This window comes from Bos javanicus, chromosome 15, assembly GCF_032452875.1.
Source record: "Bos javanicus breed banteng chromosome 15, ARS-OSU_banteng_1.0, whole genome shotgun sequence".
Lineage (NCBI taxonomy): Eukaryota > Metazoa > Chordata > Mammalia > Artiodactyla > Bovidae > Bos > Bos javanicus.
The window spans coordinates 30648365-30676360 of record NC_083882.1 but is presented as its reverse complement, the minus strand read 5'-3'; the positions used below and the strand labels follow the sequence as shown (position 1 = coordinate 30676360).

The 27996-nt window shown below is 49.1% G+C and overlaps 1 long non-coding RNA gene across 1 annotated transcript; it reads left to right on the top strand.

The window, feature by feature from the left end:
* The first annotated feature begins 42 nt into the window (after positions 1 to 42).
* Positions 43 to 27981, top strand: LOC133261852 (uncharacterized). Its single transcript, XR_009741148.1, has 3 exons — positions 43 to 338; positions 5271 to 5700; positions 27647 to 27981. It is a non-coding gene; the product is annotated as an uncharacterized LOC133261852 (long non-coding RNA).
* The last annotated feature ends 15 nt before the right edge of the window (positions 27982 to 27996 follow it).

Here is a 27996-nt window from a genome sequence, read left to right as displayed (position 1 = left end):
ATGTAATACCTGCAAGAATTCATGTCATTGTCATGCCCTTTTGTGACATGGGTGCTGTAATTATCTCCAGGCATTGAAAGGGAAACAGAAGCCAAGGGAAGAGAAATCACCCACCGAAGGACATCCAGCTGATAAGTGATGGAGCCACGACTCCAGCCCAGGTCCTGCTCCAAGCCCACACCTACATCCGCCAGCTCATCCTCCAGGCACACAATGTTGTCCGCTCTGCTGCCGCCGACACCGCCACCCACGCTGCACCCTGAGCGAGCCCGCACCAGCCCCATAGGCTCGTCATCAGGATCACATGAGCTCTTGCTTATTAAGTACTCAGATCAACGGTAGGTCCTTATTATTATTATTATTTTTAATGCTGTTTTTCTTTCTTTGTGCCAGACACTCTGCTGAATGCTGCAGGGCTACAGAGGTAAAACAAACATACTTCCTGCCCTCCGGGGAGCTCCCATTAGAGTGGGGAGGTAGGATGGACACACGCAGATAATAAAAGGAGATGCGTGATGTGCCAAACACAGATCATGGAGTAAAGGCAATTGAAGTCTAGGATAAGGATGGATGCTGCTTGGGGAAAAAGGGGAGGAGGACCTACAGCTGAAGGCAGGGCTGGGTTGTTAAAGTTTAAGTGGAGTGGGTGAGGTCAAAGCCTTCTGGTAGAAATAATGACACCAAAATGTCAGCTTCTCCCTCCAAAAAAATAAGCGGGGATTTTTTTAAATTTAAACACATTTAATGCAGTTTTAAGGGTTACTTTTTATTTACAGCTAGTAGAAAATACTGGCTATATTCCCCATGTCGTACAACACATCCTTGAGTCTACCTTACACCCGGCAGTTCGTGCCTCCCGTTCTTCCGCCCTTGTGTTACCCCTCCACCCCACTGGCAAACACTAGTTTGTCCATTATCTGTGAGGCTGCTTCTTTGCTGCTGTTACATTCACCAGTTTGTTGTATTTTTTAGGTCCCACATATAAGTGATATCATACAGTGTTTGTCTTTCTCCGACTTATTTCACTTGGTACAATAAAGCAGAGATTTTTGTCTGTTTTGTATGCTGCTGTGTCCTCAGTGCCCAAAAGAGTGCCTGGCACAGAGCAGATTCTCAAAAGAAGCAGGTTAAAAGAGTGGATGAGAAAAGGGAACATTCGGAGGAAGCTGCAAGGTCTGTTTGGGTAAGACCGGCAGACTGATTTGGCCAGAATGGAGAGTGGGCGGTGACGGTTAGAGGAGAGAGGCTGGAAGCAGCATTTAAATGGATCTTGAAGAATGAATCTGATTTTGATAGATGGAGAGAAAGGAAGTCGCTATAATAAAGCCTGGTGTGCCTTCACATGAAAGTCCAGGAGAATAAGTGAAAAGCTTCACCACGTACAAACCAGAAATTTTTCCACCTGGACACCTGGAACAGAGGCGGTAAAACCGAGAGTCGGGAACAGAGGAGACCGCAAACCCCAGGCTGGGCTGTGGCACAGAAATAGCAAATGCAGCCCACGGGCGCCTGGTCCCAGTATCCTGCCCCCTTCGCCACTTACGTCCCCTTAACAATCTGCAGCCCACAGTATTCGTCTGCTCTGGTTTATGGCAGTGACTTCACTGTGCCAAAGCCTGGTCTCAGATGACCCCTTAAGCTGACTGCCTGGCATCTTTAGTCTAAGCCATTGCCCAGTGGACTCGGGGTTCCTGCTTTCCAACAGCTCGCCCAGGGGTGGTGCAAGAGTGGGCTGAGCATTTCTTAGTAAGTGCCGGAACTGCTCCAGTGTCTATCCAGCCCCCAGGTTAGACCTTCTGTTCTTAGAGGAGAAGGATGTGTTTTCTATTTTCTTTGCTCCCGGGTGCCTGAAGTAAGCCTGAATTGAGTGATGCTAAGAAATTAAACATTTTAGAAAAAATTCTGTGGTCACAGTGGGCCCAAGTTAATGCTTTCAAATTGAGAATGGGTAAATTTAGAGAGTGTGGGGTGAGATTTGGAGAAGGGCAATCTGTTAGTTGATCTCAGTGACACTGGTAAAAAAGTAAATGTTGGGGTGTGCGTGTGTGTGTGCTAAGTCGTGTCAGTAGTGTCTGACTCTTTGTGACCCTGTGGACCATAGCCTGCCAGGCACTTGTCCATGGGATTCTCTAGGCAAGAATACTAGAGTGGGTTGCCATGCCTCTTCCAGGGGATCTTTCTGACCCAAGGATTGAACCCATGTCTCTTATGTCTCCTGCGTTGGCAGGTGGGTTCTTTACCACCAGCACCACCTGGGAAGCCCCAGATATTGGGACAGGGAATGATAAAAACAGAAAAGAATATATGGCATCTCTCATTATTTTCCCATAGGACTCTGTTTTAGAAAGTTGCATGGGGGCAATAAAAAGAATGTGTTTTGAAGCTGACAGATCTGAGTTTAGTCTCTGTTATTTAGTGGTTGAGTGTCTCTGGGAAGTCCCCCAACCCAGTGGTGACATTTGTCAGGAGACAGTTTTGATTGTCACAGTAGGGAGAGTGGGTTTGCTACAGGTTGATGAGAGGGTAGAGGTCAGAGATTCTGCCAAACATCCTCCAGGTACACAGGACAGTCACCACAACAAAGAGTTATCTGGCCCCAAATGTTGATAGTGCCTAGATTGAGAAATCCTGTCAACCATATGAGCCTCTGTTTCCTCATCTGTAAAATGGGGGTGAAGAACAGCCACCTCATGGGTTGCAAATTTAGTGTGCATGCCAACTTGTGGTGGGGGTGGAGAGTTAGTCCCGGGCACACAGTAGGTCCCCAGTTTGGTTCCTGTCATCTGCTCTCAAGTGCCTTCTTCATTCTGGATGCGGAGAAATTAGAGAGAATTCAGAAGCATTGCCAAGGTAATTACAGGGCAGGGAGTAACATTTTGAAGGAACATGAAAAGAGGTGGGATTATTTAGGCTGAAAAAGAAAGGTGGCTCAAAGGTGACTTAATAATAGTCTTAAAGCCTAAGAAGAGTTATTATTTAGGGAAAGATAATCCACTGCTTTCCATCTCCACTGAGGAATGAAAAGGAACCACAAGTAGGGTGGAATTAGGCTAGATAAAAGGCAGAACTTCCTGTCTGCAAAGGTCAGCTGAAGAAAGAACCTTCTGCACATCTTAAACCCAAGGGCTGCCCCTCATCAGAATTTATCAGCTAAGATTGATGAGCAACTTCCTGTGTATTGGGAGAGCTGTGGGAATGGTTGGAGTCAGGTGGGCGTAGGGGAGGTGCCACAGTGGGGATGGAAGGGTCTCTGCCCTCCCATTTGGGGAGTGTGTGGTCATGGATGCCCTGGAATGCCAGACCAAGGGGGATGTCCTCCTTCCACAGGGGCAGAGGTATGGGTGGGGAGAGCCCCTGGCCCGAGCTATGCTTGGGAAGGTTAATAGTAAAGGTCTGTAGTTTGGGCTAGAGGCATCGCTGGGGGGCAGAGCGGTCAGTTAAGACCCGAACATGAGGACTAAGGTGGGGTGGGAGGTAATCAGGGTAGTGGCAGCTGGGAGGAGTTGGAAAATCCTCTCTTGAGCCCTGTTTCCTGGGTGAGCCTCTGATTTCTCCATCAGGGTAGACAGGTTGGCTCCAAGCTGGGCCACCTGCTGATCTCAGCACGCTGGAATCCACCCCAAGCGAGTGCTGGATCTTCTCCTTTCCACTCTGGAAACTTGGAGCGTGGCCAGATGCCCTGCCAACCATGAGCTCGGCTGCTGCTGGGGCTCTGCTGGTGGGAATGCAGGAGGCCCACCGAGGCAGGCCGCGGTCCCTGCTCCCCATTAGCGGTTTCCTCTGACTGGTCCTACTTCCGGGTGGAGATGCTGTGTGGAAAGGGAGTGCAGAAGGAGTGGCAGGAGCTGGAGGGGTGGGGCCGGGGATAGAGAGCCATCCAGGCCCAGGAGGAGAGGTGCTGACGGAGGCCCCATCCTGCCTGCTGCTTGGCAGCCTCTAAGTTGGTGCAGAGTCCTGGTAGCGCCAGGCCGCGCCCGGGGCCGCCCCTGCAGCCTGTGGCAGCAGGCAAAACAGCCGCTCCCCCTGAGGTCGGCTGGAGGAAAAGGGGACGACAGAGGATGAGATGGCTGGATGGCATCACTGACTCGATGGACGTGAGTTTGGGTGAACTCCGGGAGATGGTGATGGACAGGGAGGCCTGGCGTGCTGCGATTCATGGGGTCGCAAAGAGTCGGACATGACTGAGCGACTGAACAGCAACGCCGGGGTCCCACCTGACAACTTGGAAGCCTGTACAGCTCCAGGCAGGAAGGTCGTGCAGAGGGTCTCCGCTGAGGCCTGGGTGCGAGGGGAGGGGTTTGGGTTACAGGGCCTGAAGGTCAGGGCTGACCCGAGGGGGGACTTCCTGATCCAGAGCAGTGAGATGCTGCCAGGTGCTGGGAAGGGGGCATCAGGAGGAGCGGGGGGCCTCACCCCCAGGAGTCACCTGGGCGAGCAGTGAGTGGGGAGCAGAGAGTTCCTCAGGCTCCAGGCAGACCTAGGGAGTCAGGATTTGGCGCTGGCGGAGCAACACCTGCCCTTTTCAGAGTAGTGAGGCGGCTCTCCCCTCAGGGTGAGCGGGGCCTCTACAGCAAGCTCCCCTCAGAGCTGGGGCCGCCAAGAGAAAAGAGTAGAACTTCAGCGTTAGGAGGACTTGCACTGTGAGTTCTGCCTTGATAATATTAGTTCTGGAACCTTCCGCAAGGCACAAAGCTCAGTTTCTTCCTGTTTCAGAGGGTGTCAGTACCTCTTTTATAGGATTGCTCTGAGGAATAGATGAAATAATGCACTGCCTCTACATGGTTGGTTCTCCACAATTAACATGCTTTCCTTTTCCGTTTCCTCAGGGCCAGGAGTGGAGTGAGCCCAGCCAGGTGGCTTGAGGCTCCTCTGGAGGCATTCACTCTCAGGTGAATGAATGGGCCCCAGAGCGGGCATCTCTGATTTTGCACCCTGGGGGTATCACTTGCTCACCCTAGTCCCAGCCTGCCCTGCTTTTGAGCAATTTGTCATCTCAGTCACAGGCTCGTTCAGTTCAAGAAATTCTGGAGAGGCACCCTCAAAGTCTGCGGAATCTCACAGGTGACGTGAAGAAGTAAACCATGTGCATGTGATAATCAGAGATAGAGATAAACCCGGGGAGAAGAGGACCCAGCATCTGACCCAGACTGGAGGGGCAGGGGAGGGGGGCTGAGGAGTACAGTTGGAAGGATTAACCAGCAGGAGTTAACCAGCATCACTGACTCTCCTGCAGTGGGATCCCAGCCCAGTTAATCTTATTCTACCACCAGGAGGACAATTTGGCCCAGGCCTACTCAGCGATCCTAAGACTGTGCCCGCAGGACATCGGCCACCTGTACGGAAAGTGCAAAAGGCTCACCAGATGCTTCTAGAGCTCAGAGGGTTGGCATCGCTGAGGTCTGGCCCCCATCAGCCGGCACATGGCAGCTGCAGAGGAGTGTGGGAATATCCCCGTGGGGAGGAGGATCTCAGCCGCCACTCAGCAACAAGGCCACTAGCGGCTCACTCCTCCGGAGTGAAGGCGCTGCAGTCATGAATCACGCCACTCCCCAACTATTTTGAAAGGAAGCTTCCGTGATGAAGGAGGAGAATTACAGAGAGCAGTGCCAGCGTTGGGAAAACATGCCCAGCTTCCATCGGCAGCCGTCACTTCCTTTCTCTCTGCTCGAGGTGCATATGACAGGAGCTTCCGAACAGCGCGTTAAGTGCAGGAAACGCTGTGAGTGTGTGTGTTTGTCTTCTGAGCGACTTTCATCCCGCCAGAGGTTCAGTCTGTCTGTAAAATCCACGTCCTTGTCAGCAACTGGCGAGGCAGCTCAACAATGGAACGAACTTAGCTTGTTTCACCACCTCCACCTAAGCGAAGCTCACTCCCATCTCTCCCTCCAGCACAGGAGCTTACATTGGTACACCGTTATAGACACACAGCAGAGGTTGGGATCCTCGGTAAGGTTTCCCCAGCCTGAGCTCCAGCTGGGAGAGCTCCTCTCTGCTCTACCTGCCACCACAGAGCCATCCTCCACCTCCAGCTGCAGCCCTGTAGAAATTCCAGCAAGCTCCAGTGAACATTCCTGTGTAGGTGATAAACTCTCTGCTGGACAGGGCCACCTAAGGACAGGGAAGTTGTAGAAAAAGACCTCTGGAATTTGCTACAGACTTTATGATGCCATGTTCAGGAGAACTGTTCCCAGAGGCCTTTGACATCCCTTGCAGTTTGAAGCCATTGTCTTCTTTATGGTAATGATCAGATTCTCTGGGACTGAAAAGACTTTAAAAGTCAGCTGGTTCCCTCTCCTCTCCTTCCCTTCCCTGCTTCCTTTTCCCCACTCTCCATTCTTAAATCTCCTTTGCAAGTTGGTCATCACCCCACTTGTATCCTTCTAGCAATGGGGAACTCAGTATGTCTCAAGGCTCAGGGCCACTTGGATGGTTCTATGGCTCTTCTTCCACTGAGCTGAAGTTTGTCCACAATGAGTTTATTGCCACCCCCTAGGAGCACAAAATTGGAATCTAATCTATCCACTACATCACCCTGCAAGCCTCGTGCAAACCTGAGCCTTCTCTCCTCGGGGAGAACAGCCTTACTTCCTTAAACTGCTCCTCTTGTGCATTGTTTTATGTCCCTTTGATTGGAAATGAATATCTGAAGGCCGTTCTGATTCAGATTTTTTTTCTTCCGGGGAATTTAGTGAGCAACGTGGCCAACTTTGAGCCTAGTATTTTGGTTTATCAAAGTGGCATCATAACTATTACTCCTAGAGTAACTGAGCCCTGCAAACATTGTCTGCCTGATGACGTCCTGATCAGGGGAAGCCAGTCAGTACTCTGGCAAAACACTCATTCTGCCCAGAACCCAGGCTTAGAGAGTAATTTTCAAACTGCTGAAGCCCCAGGGACTTCCTGGTGGCTCGGATGGTAAAGAATCCACCTGCAATGTAGGAGACTTGGTTTTGATCCCTGGGTTGGAAGATCCCCTGGAGAAAGGAATGGCAACCCACTCCAGTATTCTTGCCTGGAAAATGCCATGGACAGAGGAGGAGCCTGGCAGGCTACAGTCCATGGGGTGGCAAAGAGTTGAACATGATTGAGCAACTAACACTTCAGGGGATTCTCAAAGGACAGTGGACATCCTTTAGATGTGAATCTTAGCGGAGCTGATACCTGCACGCTGTCAATCTGACCTCCTGTACTTTCGCTGAAGTTAAGATAAGGAATGTTTTTGAGGGTACCCAGGAGGCCCTTCACCTTACCAGGAAATCCTTGTTTGCAAGAGAATAAACCAGTCTTTGGAGGTAGTGACTAGGTCAGAATTCCAGGACAGGAGAGGCCTACCTTTGGCCACCTCTTTGCTGGAGCAAAAACAGTACAGGGGTCTCCCTTCTCTCCAAGGAGATGTGGTTCAGATCTGGATCTGAACCAGAAAGACTGGTGCTTTGAGGAGCTGTCTCCCTGCTTGAGAGCATCCAATCCCTTCCACCACCTCAGTACCTGATTTCCAATTTGTTGATATTTTCCGTTTCATTTCCCTCCCCCTCACCTTCCCTCCCTGCAGAATCATTTGGGGCTTTGATTTTCCTTTGTTGGAATGAGAATTTCCTTCCTATCACAACTGCACCTCCCTCTTCCCACCTCCATGACATTGTTTAATTCAGCTGTTTCCTGCACCTGGCTTTGCCTCACACCAACCAGGGGGTGGGCAGAATCACAGCCCACAGCCCCTGCTTTACCTCCCTCCACGTCAGACCTGGGCCTCTCCAGTTATACTCCCTTCTGCTGGTGTCAGGATGGAGTGAACTTTAATTACTGACACTGCTGTGCCAGGAATAGGGGCTTGGCGAAGCCTCCACTCCATCCCTGGTGGTCTGCCCAGTATCTTGGCAGTAGGAACCCAGGATATTCCCATAATCCTCTGGCTGGTGGAGATTCCAGTCTCCTTCCCTGGACTTCCAGGCAGGACTGTCCTACAGTCACTGTGCCAAGTTTGAGGAGGGATGCTGGTGTGGGAGAAGAGGAAGCCTCTTTTAAGAACTGCAGAAAATGAAATTCTATTATCTATCTCCCGTGCTGTCCCACTCATGGGGTCTTCCTGTAGCAATGGATTGTGTGCATGCATGCTAAGCCACTTCAGTCATGTCCAACTCTTTGAAACTCCTTGGGCTGTAGCCTACCAGGCTCCTCTGTCCATGAGATTCTCCAAGCAAGGATACTGGAGAGGGTTGCCATTTCCTTCTCCAGGGGTGGGAATGGATTGGTCTAACCTAAATCCTAACCACTGTCATTTTATTTACGGTTAGCAATTATTCTTTTAAAAAATTTCATTTCTCTGGCTGTGTCAGGTCTTAGTGGTGGCACATGGGATATTTCTTTGAAGCTCATGGGCTTCCCTCTAGTGGTGATACGTGGACTTACTTGCCCTGTGGCATGTGGGTCTTAGTTCCCTGACCGGGGATTGGACCCATGTCCCCTGCATTGAAGGCAATTCTTAACCACTGGACCACCTGGAGAAAGTCCTCCACTAGATTTTTGTCTTTATTAAAGCCAATCTGGCTTTGTTCTCTCTCATTCTCCTGGTCTCCAAGGTTGGTCAGGTGGGCAGGGTGTTAGGATCAGGGTGTCCCTGTCTCCTTCATGGCTTTAATTCATCTCTCTCCATCTTATTTCCATCTTTGGCTCAGGCTCCACAAATGGCTATTTTCCTATTAGCATCTCCTTTGCATCACAATTCCCAGTGGTGATGGAATTGAGATGGCTCCTCAAAGAGAGCACAGCTCTGTGGATCAACTGTTTATTGAGTGTTGAGACCATCATACCAATTTCACTACGCTGAGATTTTGATTGATGTTCTTCAACCTGTAATCCATGGTCAAAGGGATTTTGAAGTGAGGAAAGGCCCTGGTCTGCATAAGTAGCCCATCTGTCCATTCATTGAATTATTCATTTAACAAATACTTTCTGACTCTCTAGCCCCAGCCAGTCACTGGGCAGAGCTTGAGGAAAATGAGCTAAGAAAACATGATTCTTCTTCCCAAGTCACTGATAGGCTTGGGGAAGCCATATGTACCCATGTACATGTTATAGTGCCAGGTGGTGGGTACTTTACACGTACAGAGTGGGAACAGGGCAGCTGTGCCTGGGGCCTCAGGGAAGGCATCATGCAAGAGATGACTTTTGAACCATGCCCTTGAAGGAAACATAGGAGCTGTATGGACAGCTAAGGTGGAGGAAAGACTTGATGTTACATTGTTCAGACCAGCAAGGCACTTTCAATTGCTTTCCCTGGTATTTGCCTCAAACTTAGAAATTATGAACTATATCATTGATTCTTTTAATCTAGTACAGTATCTACACAGAGGCATCCCTGGTGGCTCAAAAGGTAAAGCATATGCCTGCAATGCGGAAGACCCAGGTTCAGTCCCTGGGTGGGGAAGATCCCCTGGTGAAAGAAATGACAACCCACTCCAGTACTCTTGTCTGGAAAATCCCATTGATGGAGGAGCCTGGTAGGCTACAGTCCGTGAGGTCACAAAGAGTCAGATACAACTCAACGACTTCACTTCTTTCTTGCAGTATCTTTGGTGTGCTCAGTTCTGTGCTCTGGGCACCTTACAAGTGGCATCAGCTGCTATTCATAAAGATGAGGGACACCGGGCCACACAGAGGGTGCAGGCGTTAGGGCCTGAAATCAGGTCCAGCCTTCTACCCCTCACTGAGGCTAATGCAAGCATCTTCCAGGAAGTGTAGAGGGCTCTGCTTATTGTCTGAGTTCTGAGTTCCTAAAGGTGCCAAGTGTGCACTAGTCAAAATTTAGACACAAGGAGAGCGTAAATCTGTCCAGGGGAGTTCTGATTTTGGTGTCCGCTCTTTAATCAGTAGCATTAGGCATTCCAATTGAAAGGTCATAATCTGATGGTCTCCCAGAAGAGTCATTGGTTCTGACGTGGACATATTACATGGCTTCCTGACTACCAGGAAGACGGGGCCAGCTTCCCAAAGGAACAAAGATGCTGCTCTCTTTGCATTGTCTTTGGATCAAGGGCCAGAAATGAGCTTGGTTTTCATCACAGCTTCAAAGCTTAGCACTGGAACAGACCTTGGTTAGTTTAACGCTTCTGCCCCTGAAAAGACCACATGAAGTCCTTGGGGGGCCACCCTAGCCAGGTGAAAATAGATCCTACTGCCAAAGAGAATCTGTGATTTCCTTTCCAGAGGACTCTGAAAGAGCGCCCTTAGTTACATTTAAATAATTCAAGCTGGAGTGTATATGTTTTTCACTTTGTTCTGGTTTCCTCCACATTTCAGACTTGGCAGGCTCATCATCAAGGAGTTAGAGAGGGAGCTCTCAGTGGAAGGTGTTCCGGGTGGGTTGATGGCTGTGGGCATCATTCCTGGGGAGCAAAGGAGGTTGGGAAGATCCCCCTGGAGAAGGGGATGGCTACCACTCCAGTATTCTTGCCTGGAGAATTCCATGGTCATAGGAGCCTGGCAGGCTACAGTCCATGGGGTCGAAAACAGTTGGACATGACTGCGCAACTAACATGCAACAACAAAGGGGTTAACGTGCTCAGGCTGCAGCTGGAAGGGGAGTGGCCCAGGGAGTTGCTTCAGCTCAGTGCCCATGGCCTCTCCCCAGAGAGGCCTCCCCAGTCACTGTACACAGAGCGCCTCATCCTCCTGGCCTGTTTTATTTTCTTCATAGTACTGCTAGCTGCATTTCCACTTATTTATTATCCATTTCCCCTTGGAATGTATGCGCCACAAGTACAGCACTGTCTTGGTTACTGCTGTGTCTCCTGATGTCTTGTAGGGGCTCAATTAATATGTGATTGAATGGTTGATTAAAGAATACGAAAAGTTTTTGTCTAGACTCTGAAATACAAGCTAGGTATATATTTTTCTGGACTTACAATTAAAAGGCCAAGTCTGTGAAGCCCTAGGTCACAGAGTCACTGTGAAGACTACTATAGACAAGGACTTCCTGGTGGTCCCGTGGTTGAGACTCTGCACTCCCAATGCAGGGGGCATGGGTTCGATTCCTGGTCAGGGTGCTTTTGGAGAGGCAGCAGTGAAGTGAGAAGCATCTCACATGAAGCGAGATCTTCACTCCCTGTGCAGGAATTGAACCTGGGTAACTTGGATGAGAACCAGAAATCCTAACCACCAGACCAGCAGTCATGTCTGACTCTTTGCGATCCCATGGACTGTAGCCTACCAGACTCCTCCGTCCATGGAATTTTCCAGGAAAGAGTACTGGAGTGGGGTGCCATTTCCTTCTCCAGGGGATCTTTCCAACCCAGGGACTGAACCTGGGTCTCCTGCATTGTGGGCAGATGCTTTATCATCTGAGCTACCAGGGAAGCCAACTTGGATGAGAACCAGAAATCCTAACCACCAAGACCAGCAAGGGCTAGAGGCTAGAAGCTATTTTTTCCTGGATCTTTGCCCCCATTGAAAAATGCATTTTTCACGGAGGCAGAAACTGTGAATACAGGTACAAAGTTTATTATTAGAGATGTAGCACAGCAACAAGTGGGAGAGCACATAGAGAAGTGAGTTGTCAGTTAAGATAGAAGCAAGACAGAGATGCACACCTGGAGAGAAATGAGGTGGGTGTCCCTGCTGATGAGGAGGAATACAGTAAAGCAGAGGTTTAATCATTTATACAGGGGAGTTCTTCTGGGTCTTTTTTTACTTTAGCCAATTATCTGGTTTCTTTTTCCACACCTGACCTACCCTGGGACCCTCCAAAACATGCGTGTGCAACTTTTCCCAAGATGGATTCCAGTCCAGAGGTCTATGGGGCAGCCTTGGCCCATCCCATAACAGGGGAACCAAGATCCTGTATGCTGCACACTGTGGCCAAAGAAATAAAAAAAATGAATTATTATATAGACATAAAATGTAGTAGATACATAATGTTTATCTCTGCATCCTCTTTTCTTTTGGGGCCCCCATGGTTCTAACTGGCCTGTCAATCACAAAAAGCCATAGAGCTAAGCATGTGACCCAGGCCTGGATAGTCATCTCTTCCCTTAGGACAGTGATTGGCCTAAGAATTGATCACATGATCCAAATAGAGCCAATTAGAGTTCTTTCCTGAAATTTATATATTTGTGCTAAGAGGGGGGGGGAAAGCTATGACTCAGGGCATTTGAAAGCTATCTTCTCTGTCACAAGGACATAAAAGCTATTTTGCAGATGACACAGACAACAGTTGCCATGTGGATGGTGAGAGGCTGGCGTCTGATGGCACTGATTCCCGGCTCTGGCTTCTGATTGTTGGATCCTTGGAGCTCTTCATTCTTTGAACTCTCTTAGTTATTTTCCACTTTACAAGCCAACATTTTGCTTAATTAGTTTGAGATGGTTTTCATTTGTATGTAGCTGAAAAGATTTTTTCCTGGTCATTCATTTATTGGTGTTTTCATTTATGAATTTAGTCATTAATATATTTAACAAAGATTTATTGACTATAAAACACCATTGTTGTATAACAAAGAATTTGATTAATCTTTGTTCTTTGTTCCCAGGATGGAGCTTCTAAACTCTTGGAAGTAGTGTCTTTGTTATTCACAATGGGCCCCTGGGGACCACACCTGAGTTTGTACTAAGGACTTGATTCTGGATGGAGGTTGGTCCTTCCAGAGAAACAAACTTTGTTTTTTGTTTTTTTTTTTTTTTTTAAGAAACAAACTTTGTGATTACAGAGTTGGGCTTTGAATGAAGTGATGTTGGCCTGATCTCCTCCAGAGAAGGGAGGGGATTTAGAGTTCAGTCACATGGCCAGTGATGCAATCAATCACGTCTACATAATGAAACCCCAATAAAAACTCTGAGCACCAAAGCTCAGTGGCTGGTGAATGCACTGACGTCCCAGGAGAACCACACATTCTGATTCCAGGAAAAGAGGGTATGGCGACTCTGCGTTTGGGCCCCCCCAGACCTTGACTGTGAGTTTTTTATTTGGCTGGCTCGGATTTGTATCTTTTATCATAAACACATTGAAAGTATAGAACATTCCAGAGTTCTGTGGGTTGCTGTCTTTAGTTGCTAAGTCATGTCCAACCCTTTGCGACCCCATGGACTATAGCTCACCAGGCTCTTCTGTCCATGGGATTTCCCAGGCATGAATACTGGAGTGGGTTGCCATTTCTTTCTCCAGGGGCTCTTCCTGATCCAAGGAATCAAGCCCTCATCTCCTGTACTGGCAGGCAGATTCTTTACTGCTGAGCTGCCAGGGAAGCTGTATTGAACTATAAAACCCAAGGAAGTTGTAGAAACTTCTGAATTTGCTGCCAATTTTTCCAAAGATTATGTGTCCTGAAGATTCCCAAACTTGTGGCTGGCATCTGAAGTGAGAGCAGTCTTTCTGAAGTGAGAGTAGTCTTCTTGGGGACTACCCCCTTAATCTGTGGCATCTGCATTAATTCAGAGGGTTTGTGCAGAATTTTACTGCAGTGTTATAACCATACATATGACCCAATCATTACATTCTAGGTATTTATTCAAGAAAAAAGGAGATAAGTAATTTTTCACCAGATGAAAGCTTTGTATACAAATGTTTATAACAACTTTCTTTGTAATAGTCCCAAACTGGTAACAACCCAAATGTCCATCAATAAGTGAATAGATAAACAAACTGTAGAATATCCGATCGATGGGATAGCACTCCATGATAAAAAGGAACAAATTAGTGAAACAAGCAATAATATGGAGAGTCTTAAAATAATGATGCTGAATGAAAGAAATCACACAAAAAAGAGTATACTGCATGATTTCATTTACATAAACCTCTAGAGAAGACCAACTAACCTATAGTGGCAAGGTGGCCTGAGAGGAGAGGTGGGGAGGTGTGGCAGGGAAAGTCATGAAGGTCAGGAGGATACTTCTTGGGTGGTGGGTATGTTCACTATTTTGACTGTGGTGATGGATTCTGAGGTGTAGATTCCTGTCAAAACTCATCAACCTGGGGAAAATAATCTAAAAAAAAAAAGACTGGCTATATATATAACCGATTCACTTTGCTGTATGTACATCTGAAACTAACTCAACATTGTAAATCAACTTTTTCTGTTGTTCAGTCACTAAGTCACATTGGACTCTTTGCAACCTCATGGACTGCAGCACGCCAGGCTTCCCTGTACTTCACTATCCTCCAGAGTTTGCTCTAATTCATGTCCACTGAGTCAGTGATGCTATCTTATCATCTCATCCTCTGCCACCCCTTCTCCTTTTGCCTTCAGCCTTTCCCAGCATCAAGGTCTTTTCCAATGAGTCTGTTCTTCGCATCAGGTGGCCAAAGTATTGGAGCTTCAGCTTCAGCATCAGTCCTTCCAGTGAATATTCAGGGTGGATTTCCTTTAAGATTGACTAATTTGATCTCCTTGCAGTCCAATTAATACTTCACTAATTTTTTAAAATTATAAAATATTAAAAAATGAAAGAAAAAACTCATCCAATTGTACATTTGAAATGTAAGTAGTTTATTGTATGTCAATTAAACCTCAATAAAGCTATTACAAACATCATCATGGTAGGTCCAGTGAAAGGCTGGAAGTTTCCTTATAACATATCCTGTACCTCTGACTCAGTAAATCCCAGGACTCCTGACTTACCTCCAACATGCTGTTGCTCCTGACATACCCTCTCCCTGTTAAGGACACTACCCTCCACCCAGAACCCAGAAACCCAAGAGCCTTTCTGGACTTTATCCTTTTCTTTCACCAACAGCCCACTGGAAATTATATTCTAGTGATTCTTTTTCCACTTTAATATCTCTTAACTTCAACTCCTCCTCACCAGCAGAGTTCAGATCATTATCACCTTACATGTGAATAGTTACGACAGACTCCTAACTGGTTTTCCAGCTTCCAGGCTTACTGTGACACCCACAGTGCCACCTACTCCTGCTTGTAAGCCTCGTATGAGATCCATTCTCTACACTGTTTCCAATGAGACCTTTCTAGAACCTATGTGTGACTTGAAGGACCTTAATACACGTTGTTTCTTCCAGATAAAAGGTAGAAAATAAATGTCATTCTCCCTTCTTTGCCTAGATAATACTTGCCTTAAACCATGGCTTTATTACAGAGACCTTCCCATACTCCCAGTCTAGTGATGTATCTCTATGAGCACCCGGAACTCCTCCTTGGTAGGAGTCTGTGTGCTCACAAATGCTACATTCATGGTTAATTTACTGTCTGTCATCAGACTGTACTGCTCAACTAAGAATTATGTCTGTTTCATTTACTACTATTTCCCAGTGCCTTGCTCAGAGTTTGGTCCAGACAGGAGTTCCATAAATATCGTTTGCCAACTCAAGGAGGGTTCAGTCTACTAGGATCGTAGCATCACAGGGACCCAAATACACACATTAGGCAAATTCTATATACCTTAAAGCAAGACCTAAACAAAATACTATAGTGGGTCACATAAGGGGAAGGGATCTGGTTGTGGAATAAGAAAGGGCCGGAAGGAGGAAGGGGCAAAGGGAGCCGGGTCAGGCCTTCCATGGAGAATGGACTTGACAAAGGAGAAGATGCAAGAATGTCTACAATAAATGTGGAGACTAGAATAGTCCAATTTCTTTGGATTATACATTTACAGAGTGAAAATAGTAGGGAGAAGGAAGGCTGGAAATGCCTTGAGGCCAGTGCTTGGAGAGTGTTAAATATCCAATTATTTGGTGGCCTAGCGGGACCACGGAGGGTTTCTGAACAGGCGAATGACTTAGTTAGCTGTGCTGCTGCCAGTTCTTCTTCTCTCCTCTCCTCCCTTCCCCTTCACTTCACCTCCCTGCCCTCACCTTTTTGGTGGGAGGAATCGTGGTAACAACGAACCATAACATGGATTAGAAGGAGATAGAAACCAGAATTGGACACCTACTGCTTAGACTGTTGTCCAAATACTCAGGTGTTAGCCTTGAAAATAAAGGGCTCGGGCCAGATGCGAGAGGAGTGGTAGAAACAGACTTTGAAGGTCTTGGCACTTGATTACTCAAGAGGATGAAAGAAAGAGAAGGTTCAAAGATGAATCAGTGGTATCAACCCGTTACCCGGAGGATGAGGCTATCTTTACTAACTATCACCAAAGAGTTGGTTTGGTGGGGAATCCGACTGGGGCAGGGAGTGGGAAAGAATTGGGAATGAATTTGGCCTGTACAGCCAGATGAATGCAATTCCCGGCAGTCTTTGATCAAGAAATTCCTCAGGCTTCTTTCCCGCTGTGCTCAGTCCTTTGGGAACCTCTGCCAGTCAAGTGGATGGGAGATCCATCTTCATGGAGAGATTTTTTTTTCCCCTTAATAAATAACAATGCTAAATTGCAAGCATGTGTGGGAGTATCAGGACATGGCTCCTCAAGCCTGCTATTGTGTTCGAGCTCTGGGTAATTAGTGTCTGATAGTTTTAAACAGATGGGTCTCTCTGGCAGCAGGGATTACAGCTTGAAATCAATCCTGAACAAATATTATATTAATTTCCCAACTCCCTCTCTCTGTGGACAAAACCCGTTCTTTTCCTCTGAACACTGTAATGACGAGAACATTAATATTAGATCATTTAGAGATGAAACGGAAGTGGTGGAGGAGGAAGAAGGGACTGAACTTAGGAGCTGAGGAGGAGGCAGATGCTAAAAGTTTCATGTGGCAGGATGCAGACAGGAGGCAGGAAAAGGAAATTCTGAGCGCACACTGGGTGGGGGTGGGGGTCTGTTCAGGGTTCCAGTGATCCCCAAATGTTCCGCATGAGCTTGACATTGGCACCTGCTCTGACAGCAGCCTGGGTAGTCTCAGATGTTTATGCAGTCTCAGAGAGGAGATGGGTTCTACATAAATAAGTCTGCAGGGGGCCTGGCTAGACTTCTGACTTTCCAATCAAACTGGGCCATCTACAATTCAAAAACAAACGGGCTACCTGGAGTGAGCCTGCAGCCTCTGCCCCCACCACCTGGGAAGCCCAGCCTCTTCTCCTGGACTGTTAAAAAGGAAAAGCCTACCACCGCATCCTCCCGTAGTGGCAGGTGATGAGACCCACGCTCTCGTTCCCAGCCTTGGGTAAAAACTAGGCCTGGAAATGTTTAAATCTATAGGCTGTCAGCCCTCGATTATTAATGCTAATATAATTCCTGAGCCATTTTTCTTTGGCTTTGTAAGCTTTGGGGTTTTTTTTTTGTACTTCCATCCGGCCTTACCTACCTAATCATGCTCGGCTCCGGTTGACGTTAAAGCATGAGGCTCAGCAGCAACTGTAAAGTTGGGAAGAGAGCAGGGAGTTGCTAGTGAGGAGTCTCGAGGTCAGAGCCCCCCCACCATGCTCCTCTCCGGGAGATGAGCTCCTGGAGCTGATGTAACGTGTCCAGTGTCTGTCTTGTCAATCTTTTATCCCTGGCTCAAAGTAAGTACTCACTTGGTACTTGTTGACTAGTTAATTATTTCACTTAATTCCAGGCCATAAAGGACACCAACTTGGGACTACAGGGACCAGCTGAGAACCATGACCTTTCTGCTCAGAGGCTTGACCTTGCGAGAACGTTCCTATGAAACTTGAAGGAGCTTTCCCCACCTCTTCTACTATGACCCAGGGGCTTCTCTTGGGGACAGAGCAAGGTCCTTCAGCTCCCATCTTATAGATGCTTGGGGACACACATTCTACACTGGTCCAGGTCTGAATGGCTTCCAGAGATGAAGAGCAGTGATCCTGCCTGCTGGAGGCATCATTTCAATTCTAGGAAAAGACTAGGAGGAGGGAAGGGAGGTGTGGAAAGCATCTTTTGCTAAACTTAGTATGGGCTCAGGTACCTTAGACACATTAGCTCATTTATCATTTACCTAGCAGCCTCCTGACCATTACTAGTTTCTCCATCTTTTTTTTATCTAATGCAAACAGTCACAGGTAGACTGCTTTTTTAAAAAGATCTATTTATTTATTTAGCCGTGCTGGGTCTTCATTTCTACACAGGCTTTCTCTAGGTACGGTGAGCAGGGGTTACTCTGTTGTGGTACACAGTCTTCTCATGGCGGTGGCTTTGGGAATCACAGGCTCTAGGGCACGTGGGCTCAGTGTTGTGGTGCAAGGCTTAGCCACCTTGTGGCATGCGGGATCCTCCTGCACCAGGTATCAAATCCATGTCCCTTACATCGGCAGGCAGGTTCTTAACCACTGGACCACCAGGGAAGTCCCTAGTTTCCCCATTTTAAAGATGAGTGGAATCTCAGAGAGTCTGAGAGGGTCTTCAAGGTCACAGAGAATCTATATATGGCAGGGACAAGATTCAAGACCAGATCTGTTCACCTGAGTGCTTCCACAACTCCTCTCCTCCTTGTCCTGGTGAATGTATTCAGGAAGAGGTTGCCAGAAGCCAAAAGATTTTGCTGTCTTAGACCACTACTTTCAGTGGCAGAGCTGGAAGTCCCATAGAACCAGAAACTCCAAGAGAGGCATTATTATATACAGCACAGGGCCCAGGACTCAGACAAGTGTTCAGCGACCCTAGTTAGATTACACCCCAGTCTCCTCTGTGTCTTCACATGTAAAATTGGAGGTGGTCGACTATGTGACTTCTTACACCCTTCCCGTATCTGACATGATCCCAGACGCCAGGAGGCAGTTTCTATAACCTGCAAATCCTAACTCAGACCATTCCAAGCTCGGGCTTACCACACCTGCGGGAAGGAAACAGTGATATTCTTGACCTGACCTTCGTTGCTGGCCATCCCTCCAGCTCCCCACTCCCACCCCATTTCAGGTCTAAATTGAAGGGTAGAGGTGAAGGCAGCAGTGGAAGAGTCTTGAGAAATACAAATGCCCTTGAACCCTCAGTCTCCACATGTTTGTTTTTTCAGTTCAGTTCAGTCGCTCAGTTGTGTCCGATTCTTTGTGACCCCATGAATTGCAGCATGCCAGGCCTCCCTGTCCATCACCAACTCCTAGAGTTTACTCAAACTCATGTCCATCGAGTTGGTGATGCCATCCAGCCATCTCATCCTCTGTAGTCCCCTTCTCCTCCTTCCCCTAATCCCTCCCAGCATCAGGGTCTTTTCCAATGAGTCAACTCTTCCCATGAGGTGGCCAAAGTATTGGTGTTTCAGCTTTAGCATGAAGCTAAACACCCAGGACTGATCTCCTTTAGGATGGACTGGTTGGACATCCTTGCAGTTCAAGGAACTCTCAAGAGTCTTCTCCAACACCACAGTTCAAAAGCATCAATTCTTCGGCGCTCAGCTTTCTTCACAGTCCAACTCTCACATCCATACATGACTACTGGAAAAACCATAGCCTTGACTAGACGAACCTTTGTAGGCAAAGTAATGTCTCTTAGTTTTCTGAATGTTGAACTTTAAGCCAACTTTTTCACTTTCCTCTTTCACTTTCATCAAGAGGCTTTTTAGTTCCTCTTCACTTTCTGCCATAAGGGTGGTGTCATCTGCATATCTGAGGTTATTGATATTTCTCTCGGCAATTTTGATTCCAGCTTGTGCTTCTTCCAGCCCAGCGTTTCTCATGATGTACTCCGCATTTAAGTTAAATAAGCAGGGTGACAATATACAGCCTTGACGTACTCCTTTTCCTATTTGGAACCAGTCTGTTGTTCCATGTCCAGTTCTAACTGTTGCTTCCTGACCTGCATATAGGTTTCTCAAGAGGCAGATCAGGTGGTCTGGTATTCCCATCTCTTTCAGAATTTTCCACAGTTTATTGTGATCCACACAGTCAAAGGCTTTGGCATAGTCAATAAAGTAGAAATAGATGTTTTTCTGGAACTCTCTTGCTTTTTCCATGATCCATCGGATGTTGGCAATTTGATCTCTGGTTCCTCTGCCTTTTCGGTCTGGCCAATTAGAACAGGGGTTTGCCTCAAAATCTCTGATTTCATTGGTCTCAGATGTGGTCTGGACATTGGGATTTTAAAATGCTTCCTGGGTAATTCTAATGTGTAGACTGAGAACCACTGAATTAGAATAAGATTAGTACTGCCCTTACTCTCTTCATGGCAATGTTTTGAGAAAGTGATGGCCTAGACTTTTGATCGGAACAGCTACACTTGCACTGATCACCTTAGAGGGAGGCTGCAGGAGGGCTGTGTGCTCCTGGTCACTCCGGGTTCCATGGTATCCTTGGTGTTGGGTCAAAGTCCTCCCTAAATGTCCATTTTGGCCTTTCCATCTTCCTAGGTGCCATGTTTGCTCTGCAGGGTCGCAGCCAAGGAAGACATAGGAATGTGAGGAGGTAGCATCCAGGTGGGCAACACCTCTTCTTGGTTAACTTGCCCCATCCCCCACCTGGCCTGGGGAAACTGGGCCTTGGGCTGCAGGAGCAGCACATGCAGGCCTGGCCAGCTGGCCCTAAAGCAATGCCACCGATCCTGGCCTGGGTAATCACTGGGGCAGCTGTTGGGCGGGGCCAGGGCGGGCCTCATCTCTTCCAGCGTTGGAGTGCTGAGCCCTGCACTTGGCGTAGGTAGTGGTGGTGGAGGGCCAGAGGAGTGGCTGTCTTAGCTCAGGGGCTCCACTCTGGCTCATTGTCCACTCGAATCCATGCAACAGGAACACAAGATTTAAAATCTCAGTCCTCAGCCTCCCAAAGTGTGTTGGTGGGTGAGGACAAACTAAATCCCTGCTTTCATTCCTTCCCCCAAATGGAGCTCACATAAAGCCTTTAAACCATCGGCTTTTATCTGTTTTTAGTGTCCAATTTAGGGCTTTGTGAGGGGCTCCCTCCAGGGCTTTCTCAATGGATTTATATCCCAGTCAGATAGCGTCTCCGAAAGCTTGTCTGAGCTGGAAAGGAGAGAAACATCCTTCTCCACTGTCAAGTGACAAGTGACGGTACCCGGGCAGCCGGTTTGAGAGCTCAGGGGACCCACTCTGGATGCCGGGGCCAGGCTGGGCCCTGCCTGGAGAGGGCTCTGTGTTGCCTTTCCTCTTCTGAGTGCAGAGACTCCGACTCTGAAAACCTTTCAACAAAGCACTGGTTGTCCTCTTGGCCTGTCACCTGCGGGCATGAGGATGTCAGCTCCCTGGCCAACCACTAGGTGCCATGTGCATGCGGGGGGTTGGAGGGGGAAAGCTCAGAAGCCTGCTCTAGCTTGCCCAGGAGGAAACAACAGCCCTCTCCTTGATGGCTAAGCTGACTCTTCCAGCTTCTACCAGGAGCTGCGTTAACCCCCTGCTCTCTGCCTACATTCCCACTCTCAGCTGGGAAGTCATTGTTCTTTCTTGTGATACACATTTCTTGTGCCTGTATGCTCAGTCATGTCTGGCTCTTTGTGACCCCATAGACAGCAGCCCACCAGGCTCCCCCGTCCCTGGGATTCTCCAGGCAAGAACACTGGAGTGGGTTGCCATTTCCTTCTCCAATGCATGAAAGGGAAAAGTGAAAGTGAAGTCACTCAGTCGTGTCTGGCTCTTTGCGACCCCATGGACTGTAGCCCACCAGGCTCCTCTGTCCATGGGATCTTCCAGGTAAGAATACTGGACTGGGTTTCCATTTCTTCCTCCAGGGGATCTTCCCAACCCAGGGATGTAACCCACAACTCCTGCATCTCCTGCATTGCAGATAGATTCTTTACCAATGAGCCATCTGGGAAGTCTTGAGCATCTACTATCTGCCAGGCAGAGTTCGGCATGGGGGTTTCCATGCCTAAGTGGCTCGTGGTGAATGTGAGGCAGAGAGGCAAGTAGGTGATGACAGCAGAGTTATTTGTGAAGATAGAAGAAAAAACAAGGGACTGAGATGTTCAGAGAAGGAGCAATGAGCCTGCCTTGGGGCTCAGGAAATGTCCTAGAGCAGAGACCCATAGAGCAGTGAGCATCCCCAGCAGGGGATGGTGGCAGAAATCTTCTTTATCTTAAGAGATCATGGCCCCAGTGGGTATTCATAGGATTCCTGGGCATTCTTGGTTTATACCTGTTGTCCTGGCAACACTTTCATTCTAAAAATGTCACTGTTCAGATGACAAACAGTCATAAATCAGAACTGTTTCTGAAAAATCTATGAATAGCGTATTCACAGAGCATATGTAACTCAGGATTGAAATCCTATTTTGTGACAGAGTCAGCGTGCCTGGTGTGTCCTTTGTGTGTGTGGATGGCAAAGGGCCATCATGCAGAGTGTGTGTGCTGGCTCCATCGAGTCACTAGAAATTTCAAAAATGACCTGGGGGTTGGAAAAGGTGGTCGTAAGGTGTAATAGAAACCATTTTAATTTACTTCTGCCTTTTACAGTTCTGGAGACTGAAGTCCAGAGAGGGAAGGGGAGGAGCAAAGAGGAAAGGTGAGCAGTGCTCGGGCGTCTGCTGTGAGGTACACACCTTGCTGCACGCCCATCTGTGGGCACCCTTTCAGCGAATCAGAGGTAGGTATATGCCCATTTTCCAGATGAGCATGGAGCTTGGAGAGATTCTGCAACTTGCAGCTACAAGGTTGTGCAGCTTCAAGCAACAGGTTAAGTTTCCCAACTTGCGGCCCAGTGCCCACCTTCGTGACATCACCACTCATGGGAGAGTGGCTTGGACACCCTTGCTTGGGGCTGTGGTGACTCCAGCTGTCCTCTTTCCAGTCTTGCCACTGTCACCAGTCCCTAACGGTCCTCTCACTCTCTGAGAGGAATGTCTCCTGGGACGCATTGGATGGAGTCTGTCTTAGCCCCTGATTGCTCAGGCCCTGCACATGGCAAGGACCCTGGGGGACAGGCAGGAAGAGAGGCCTCAGGCTGGAAGGAGCTGAAGACAGGCTGGGCTCCTGGTGGGATGGGCCCTATTTCCATGGGCGGTGCTCCTGGGCATCTCTGCCCTTCTGGTCTATGAAGCGAGGAATGTGCAATGAAGGACTGGAAAGCTTTGATGTGGTTGTAATTCCAGGGTTGACAGCCTTGCTTTTGCCACAGGCCCATCCTGATTCTGTGGTTAAACCCTGGGAGAACAGCGTCTTCTGAAACATTTCTGCCTTCTCATGGCCTATTGGAAAAGCGCATTTGCTGGCTGTGGTGATGCCTGAGGGCCCCAGAAGTCCAGAGATGAGGCGGAAGAGGGCACAAGGCCTGATGGAGGCCCGTTGCGGGGACAGCAGATGTGAGCGTGCAGTGTGGGGAGGGTCATTGATTGGTCCTGGGCCCCAGGCCCCTACAAGGGGTGTGGGGCTTGGCTGGGAACCCCAAGTGAGCTCTTTCCTGGGGCTGAGCTAGGAAGGAGGCGGAGACTGCTTTTCCAGGAGGTTGAGCAAATAGCCCTGCCCAGGCTTGCCTCCGGTAAGTCCCATTGGCATGAACCCCCTTGTCTGACATCCTTTCCTACTTCAGACGCCTGCCCTGCCCCCCTGAGAACGGCTCGCTGGCTCCAGGCCTCAGACACTTGTCCCTCCCCTCCTCCACGTGGGCGCAATTGTTCCCGTGGATGAGCAAGGGCCCCAGGGGTGGCTGTAAAGGGGAGAGCGCAGTGAAGGATGGAGATCATTTGCACACCCAGACTTGTTCTGCCGAGCTCTTGTCAGGGTGCCCAGAACACTTAGTTCCCACCTTGCCAGGTATGAGAGCCGGTGGCCGGCGAAGCCCAGGTAGGGCTCTGGCCTGGTGCTCCAGGTCGGTATGTAGGGCCCCTACTGTCTGAGGGCCCCACAAGGGATGGAGGGACCCTGTCCTTTGACTGCAACCTCCCTAGCCCCTACCAATGTGGCCAAGGCCTCTGAGCTTGCCTTCAGCGCCCCCTGGCTGGGTCACTGATCTACAGAGGTTCAGGGTGTCGGTTGGGACCATGAAACTAACCACGCTTGCAAGATCTCAGGGAGCCACAGAGCTCTTTTTTCTAAGATTTTATTTTTTATTTTTTGGCTGTGGTGGATCTTAGTAGTTGCTGCAAGTGGAGGCTATTGCGGTGCTCAGGCTTCTCATTGTGGTGGCTTCTCTCTTGTTGGGAAGTACAGGCTCTAGGTGCATGGGCTTCAGTAGCTACAGCATGTAGGCTCAGTAGCTGCAACTCGCAGGCTCTAGAGCACAGGCTCAGTAGTTGTGGTGCGCGGGCTTAATTGTTCCAAGCATGTAGGATCTTCCCAGACCAGGGATTGAACCGGTACACCCTGCATTGCAGGGTGACTCTTTACAGTCCGTGGGGTTACAAAGAGTTGGATTCAACTGAACGACTTTCACGTTCTTAACCATTGGACCACCAGGGAAGCCCCACAGGGCTCTGTGGTGCATTTCTGTATATGTCTGTGATGTGTCCTCCTATGACTCCACACTGACCCTGCTCTGCTCTTTACCCTGACCCTGAATGCCCTCAGGGATAAAGATGCCTGTCTCAGAGTGCCCAGGGTCATCCTGGCTCCTAGGAAGGAGCTCCTGTGTGGGGGAAGGGGTAGGGCCAAGTGTGGGCACATGACTTTACTAATTACATCTATCTAGCACCTTATGCAGTATTTTCACATCTGTTTTCTGACTTGAGGGTTCTGCTGAGCCCTATGAGGTAGCAGGGCAAGTGTTACCACCCTGCACCTTGTATGTGGGGAGTCCCAGGACCTGTTAGGAGCTGGAACTTGTCTGAAACCAGGTCCAGAGCAGCTCAGGGTGCAGGCCTTCCTGCAGCCATCACTGGCTCACTCCCCTTGAGGACCCTGCATCTAACTGGGGAACCAGCTGTGCCCTGAGCCCACGGGGAACGTGGGCCCTGGCAAGGGTGAGAGAGACAGGACTATACAGTGGGTCACTCTACATGGCTCCCTTCTCCCAGCTCTGCTCCCCCAGATCCCAAGGTGCCCTTGCTGGGATCCACCCCTCTAGACTTCTCACTGGCGTCATTGCTTGGAGTCTGCTGAAGCCAGGCCATCTGGCCCACGGATGTGTTCCCTCTTGGGCATCTTACCCATCCTGTCCCCTGGGCTTTTGCATGCCAGCGTCCTCCTCTAATTCTTGCTGCCCACCGGTCCCTTCCATCTTCCTCTCTTCTGCCCCCTGCCCTCCCCAGCACACCTTTGCTGTGCTGCTCTGCCTGGGGTTCTCCCTTCTAGCATTTCTGTTCTTTCTTAGGGTGTCACTTTCATTCCGGACCTTAACCCAGTCCTGCCCTGCGAGGGGCCTGGACTGTCCTCTCAGCTCCCCTGAAGGGCTCAGTCCTTGCTGTGTCCTTCCCTCTCCACCCCCACCAGGTGGGCAAGCAGTCACACGGCCACCAAGTCCCTCCCAGATCTCCACATCACAGTCCAGATTTTCTCCATTAATCGTATTGATTTCCTCTGCCACACTGTGGGGACCAAAGGCAGCCTCAGCAACTCAGCAGTTCATTAAGTCCTGGTGGTCCCAGGGGCCTGGCCTTGGGTGAATATGTGAGCGGGAGGCCCGGCCAGGGTCAAGGGGCACATGGGGCAGGGAGTGCAGGGCCGAGCAAGGCATCCCGCCGGGTGTGACCTGAACAGGAAGAACGTGAGGCCCCAGACAGGCCATGTGGTGGTTGCAGCGGGAGCCGGGCTTCAGGCCTTTCCCAGAACCAGCGGGGACCCTATTCTGCCTGATATGGCTCCTGGCTCCCACCTACCCTTGCTGCCCATCTTCCTGACTGTCCTTCTACCAAACCCCTGGCAGGCCTTGTGCTGGGCACCTGAGATGAGAGCTTCTCAAGTTTATCTCTGCCCTCAAGAAGATCCCATTCCACTGGGAAGGCATGTGTGCATGCTAAGTCACTTCAGTCATGTCTGACTCTGTGCAACCATGTGGACTGCAGCCCTCCAGGCTCCTCTGTTTATGGGATTCTCCAGGCTAGAATAGTAGAGTGAGCTGCGTGCCCTCCTCCAGGGGATCTTCCCCGCCCAGGAATCAAACCTGTGTCTCTTTGGTCTACCTACATTGGCAGACGGGTTCTTTACCACTAGTGCCACTTGGGAAGCCCTCCACTAGGAACACAGACCTCCAAAAAGATGATTAAGACTCAGAAGACAGCCTCAGACAGGGCAGCTGGCTGTGTTCATTTCTGAGTGACCCCCAAACCCAGGTCTCAGACAGACTTGGGGCTGGGGCTGGGCTGGGTGGGTGCCAGATGATGGTGCTTTGAGAAGTTCCCACAATGCACCACTTGTTAAGATAAGGAATCTGAACCACTGGGTATAGATGGAGTGTTTATGACTCCCTCCCAATTCCTATGTTGCAATTCTGACACCCAACACCCAAGACGATGGTATGCACTCAATGCACCACTTGAGTCGCTTCACTTGTTCCAAAGCGTTGTCACTGTCTGTGGTCAGAGTCTGCGCTGATGCTGACACTCACCCTCCTCTTCTTCTGGGATCACTCACTCAGCCAGTCATCCTGTCGGCAGGTGTTTATTGAGTGCCTACTGTGTACCACGCACCGTGCTTGGCCCCCATGCCACAGTGGTGGGAATACAGACATGGCCTCTTCCTGCTCGTGGACTCTGAGTCTGGAAGTGAACTTTCACTTGTCAGCCTAGAACCGCACCAGAGCTCTGGGAGGGGGCCAGCTGGCCCAGAGAAGAAACTGAAGTTTGAGTCAGGACTGTGCAGGAACCTAAACTGAACCTCTCCTTCTTCACTGGGCGAAGGTTGACCATGCATCCCCAACACATTTCCCCAAGGGGGACTTCAGGGTCTCAGGATAGAGGACAGACATTTGTTCAGTTCCCGGGTGTCTCAGTCTTTTCCGGCTGCTGTATCAAAAATACCCATCAACTGGGTGACTTAAAAACAATTTCTCACAGTTCTGGAAGCTTGGACGTCTAAGATCAATATGCTGGCAGATTTGATGTCTGGTGAGAGCCTGCTTTCTGAATCATGGACAGCTGTTTTCTTGCTGTGTCCTCACATGACAGAGGGGTGAAGGAGCTCCCTGGGGCCTCTTTTATAAGAACACGTGTCCCAGTCTTGGAGGGTCTCATACTCATGTCCTAATCACCTTCCCAAAGGCCCTACTTCCTAATACCATCGTCTTGGGTGTTGGGTGTCAGAATTGCAACATAGGAATTGGGAGGGAGTCATAAACACTCCATCTATACCCAGTGGTTCAGATTCCTTATCTTAAGCCTCATCAAAATCCAAAGATATACATACAATAATCCCAATTTACAGACCAGGAAGCTGAGGCTTGAGGGAGCAAATGCTCTCATCCAGAGTTCCCAGAGGAAGCAGAAAAACAAGCCTGACTCCAGAGCCCATGCTTTCCTCAGCACCATGTTGCTTCTGGGTAACAGGAAAAACCTCCCCCGTCTGCTCCCGTCTGAACACTGCAGACACACGTACACCCTGACCCCTGGGAAGATTGCTCCCACTCAAGGCTTTGAAGAAAATTATAGGCAAAGTGTGAGAGTGAACTCCCATTTCCCTTCCTTAACTTCTGCCTCCCTGCTCCCAGTATCTTCCTAGGCCTGGCAACTCCAGTCTCCCCTCTCTATCCCCCTCTCGCCCCAGAAAATCCCACGAAGCCTTCACGTGACTCTATATAAATCCCCGCTTTCAGCACTCAGAACCAGCTCTGCTTTCCTGGTGAGCTCTGGGTCTCCATCTGGTTTGGAGGCTATTTTGATTCGCCGGATGTAGATTAGCTGCCATGATCTGGGGCTGGGCCGCTGGAGAGATGCCTTTATCTACAGAAGGACAATTTAAAAACTAACTCAAAGCACAGAGAACAAATAAATAAATTCCTTTTTCTCTCCCCAGCACTCTCCATCTCGTTTTTACAGGTAACTGCTGAAGGATTTTTGCTTCAAACAGACTCTCGCTTGTTTGGGGTGTGGGGTACTGCAACGTGGACCGAGGACAGGCAGCCATGAGCCGGAAATGCCAGATGAGGGAGAGGGTGACTCCAGCAGGATCAGAAGAGGGCACGTCCTGGCTCCGGGTAACGGGGCAAGTGGTATGCTCTTTGGGAGTACCCTATCTTCATCCACATGCTCTAATATAAGTGTTCCTGGGACAGGAATCACCTCCCCCTTCTCCTGTCATTGAGAAAGGAACCTTCAGGTCTGCCTGGGCGGAGCCCAGAGAAGGGCTAGTTAATTACATGGCCA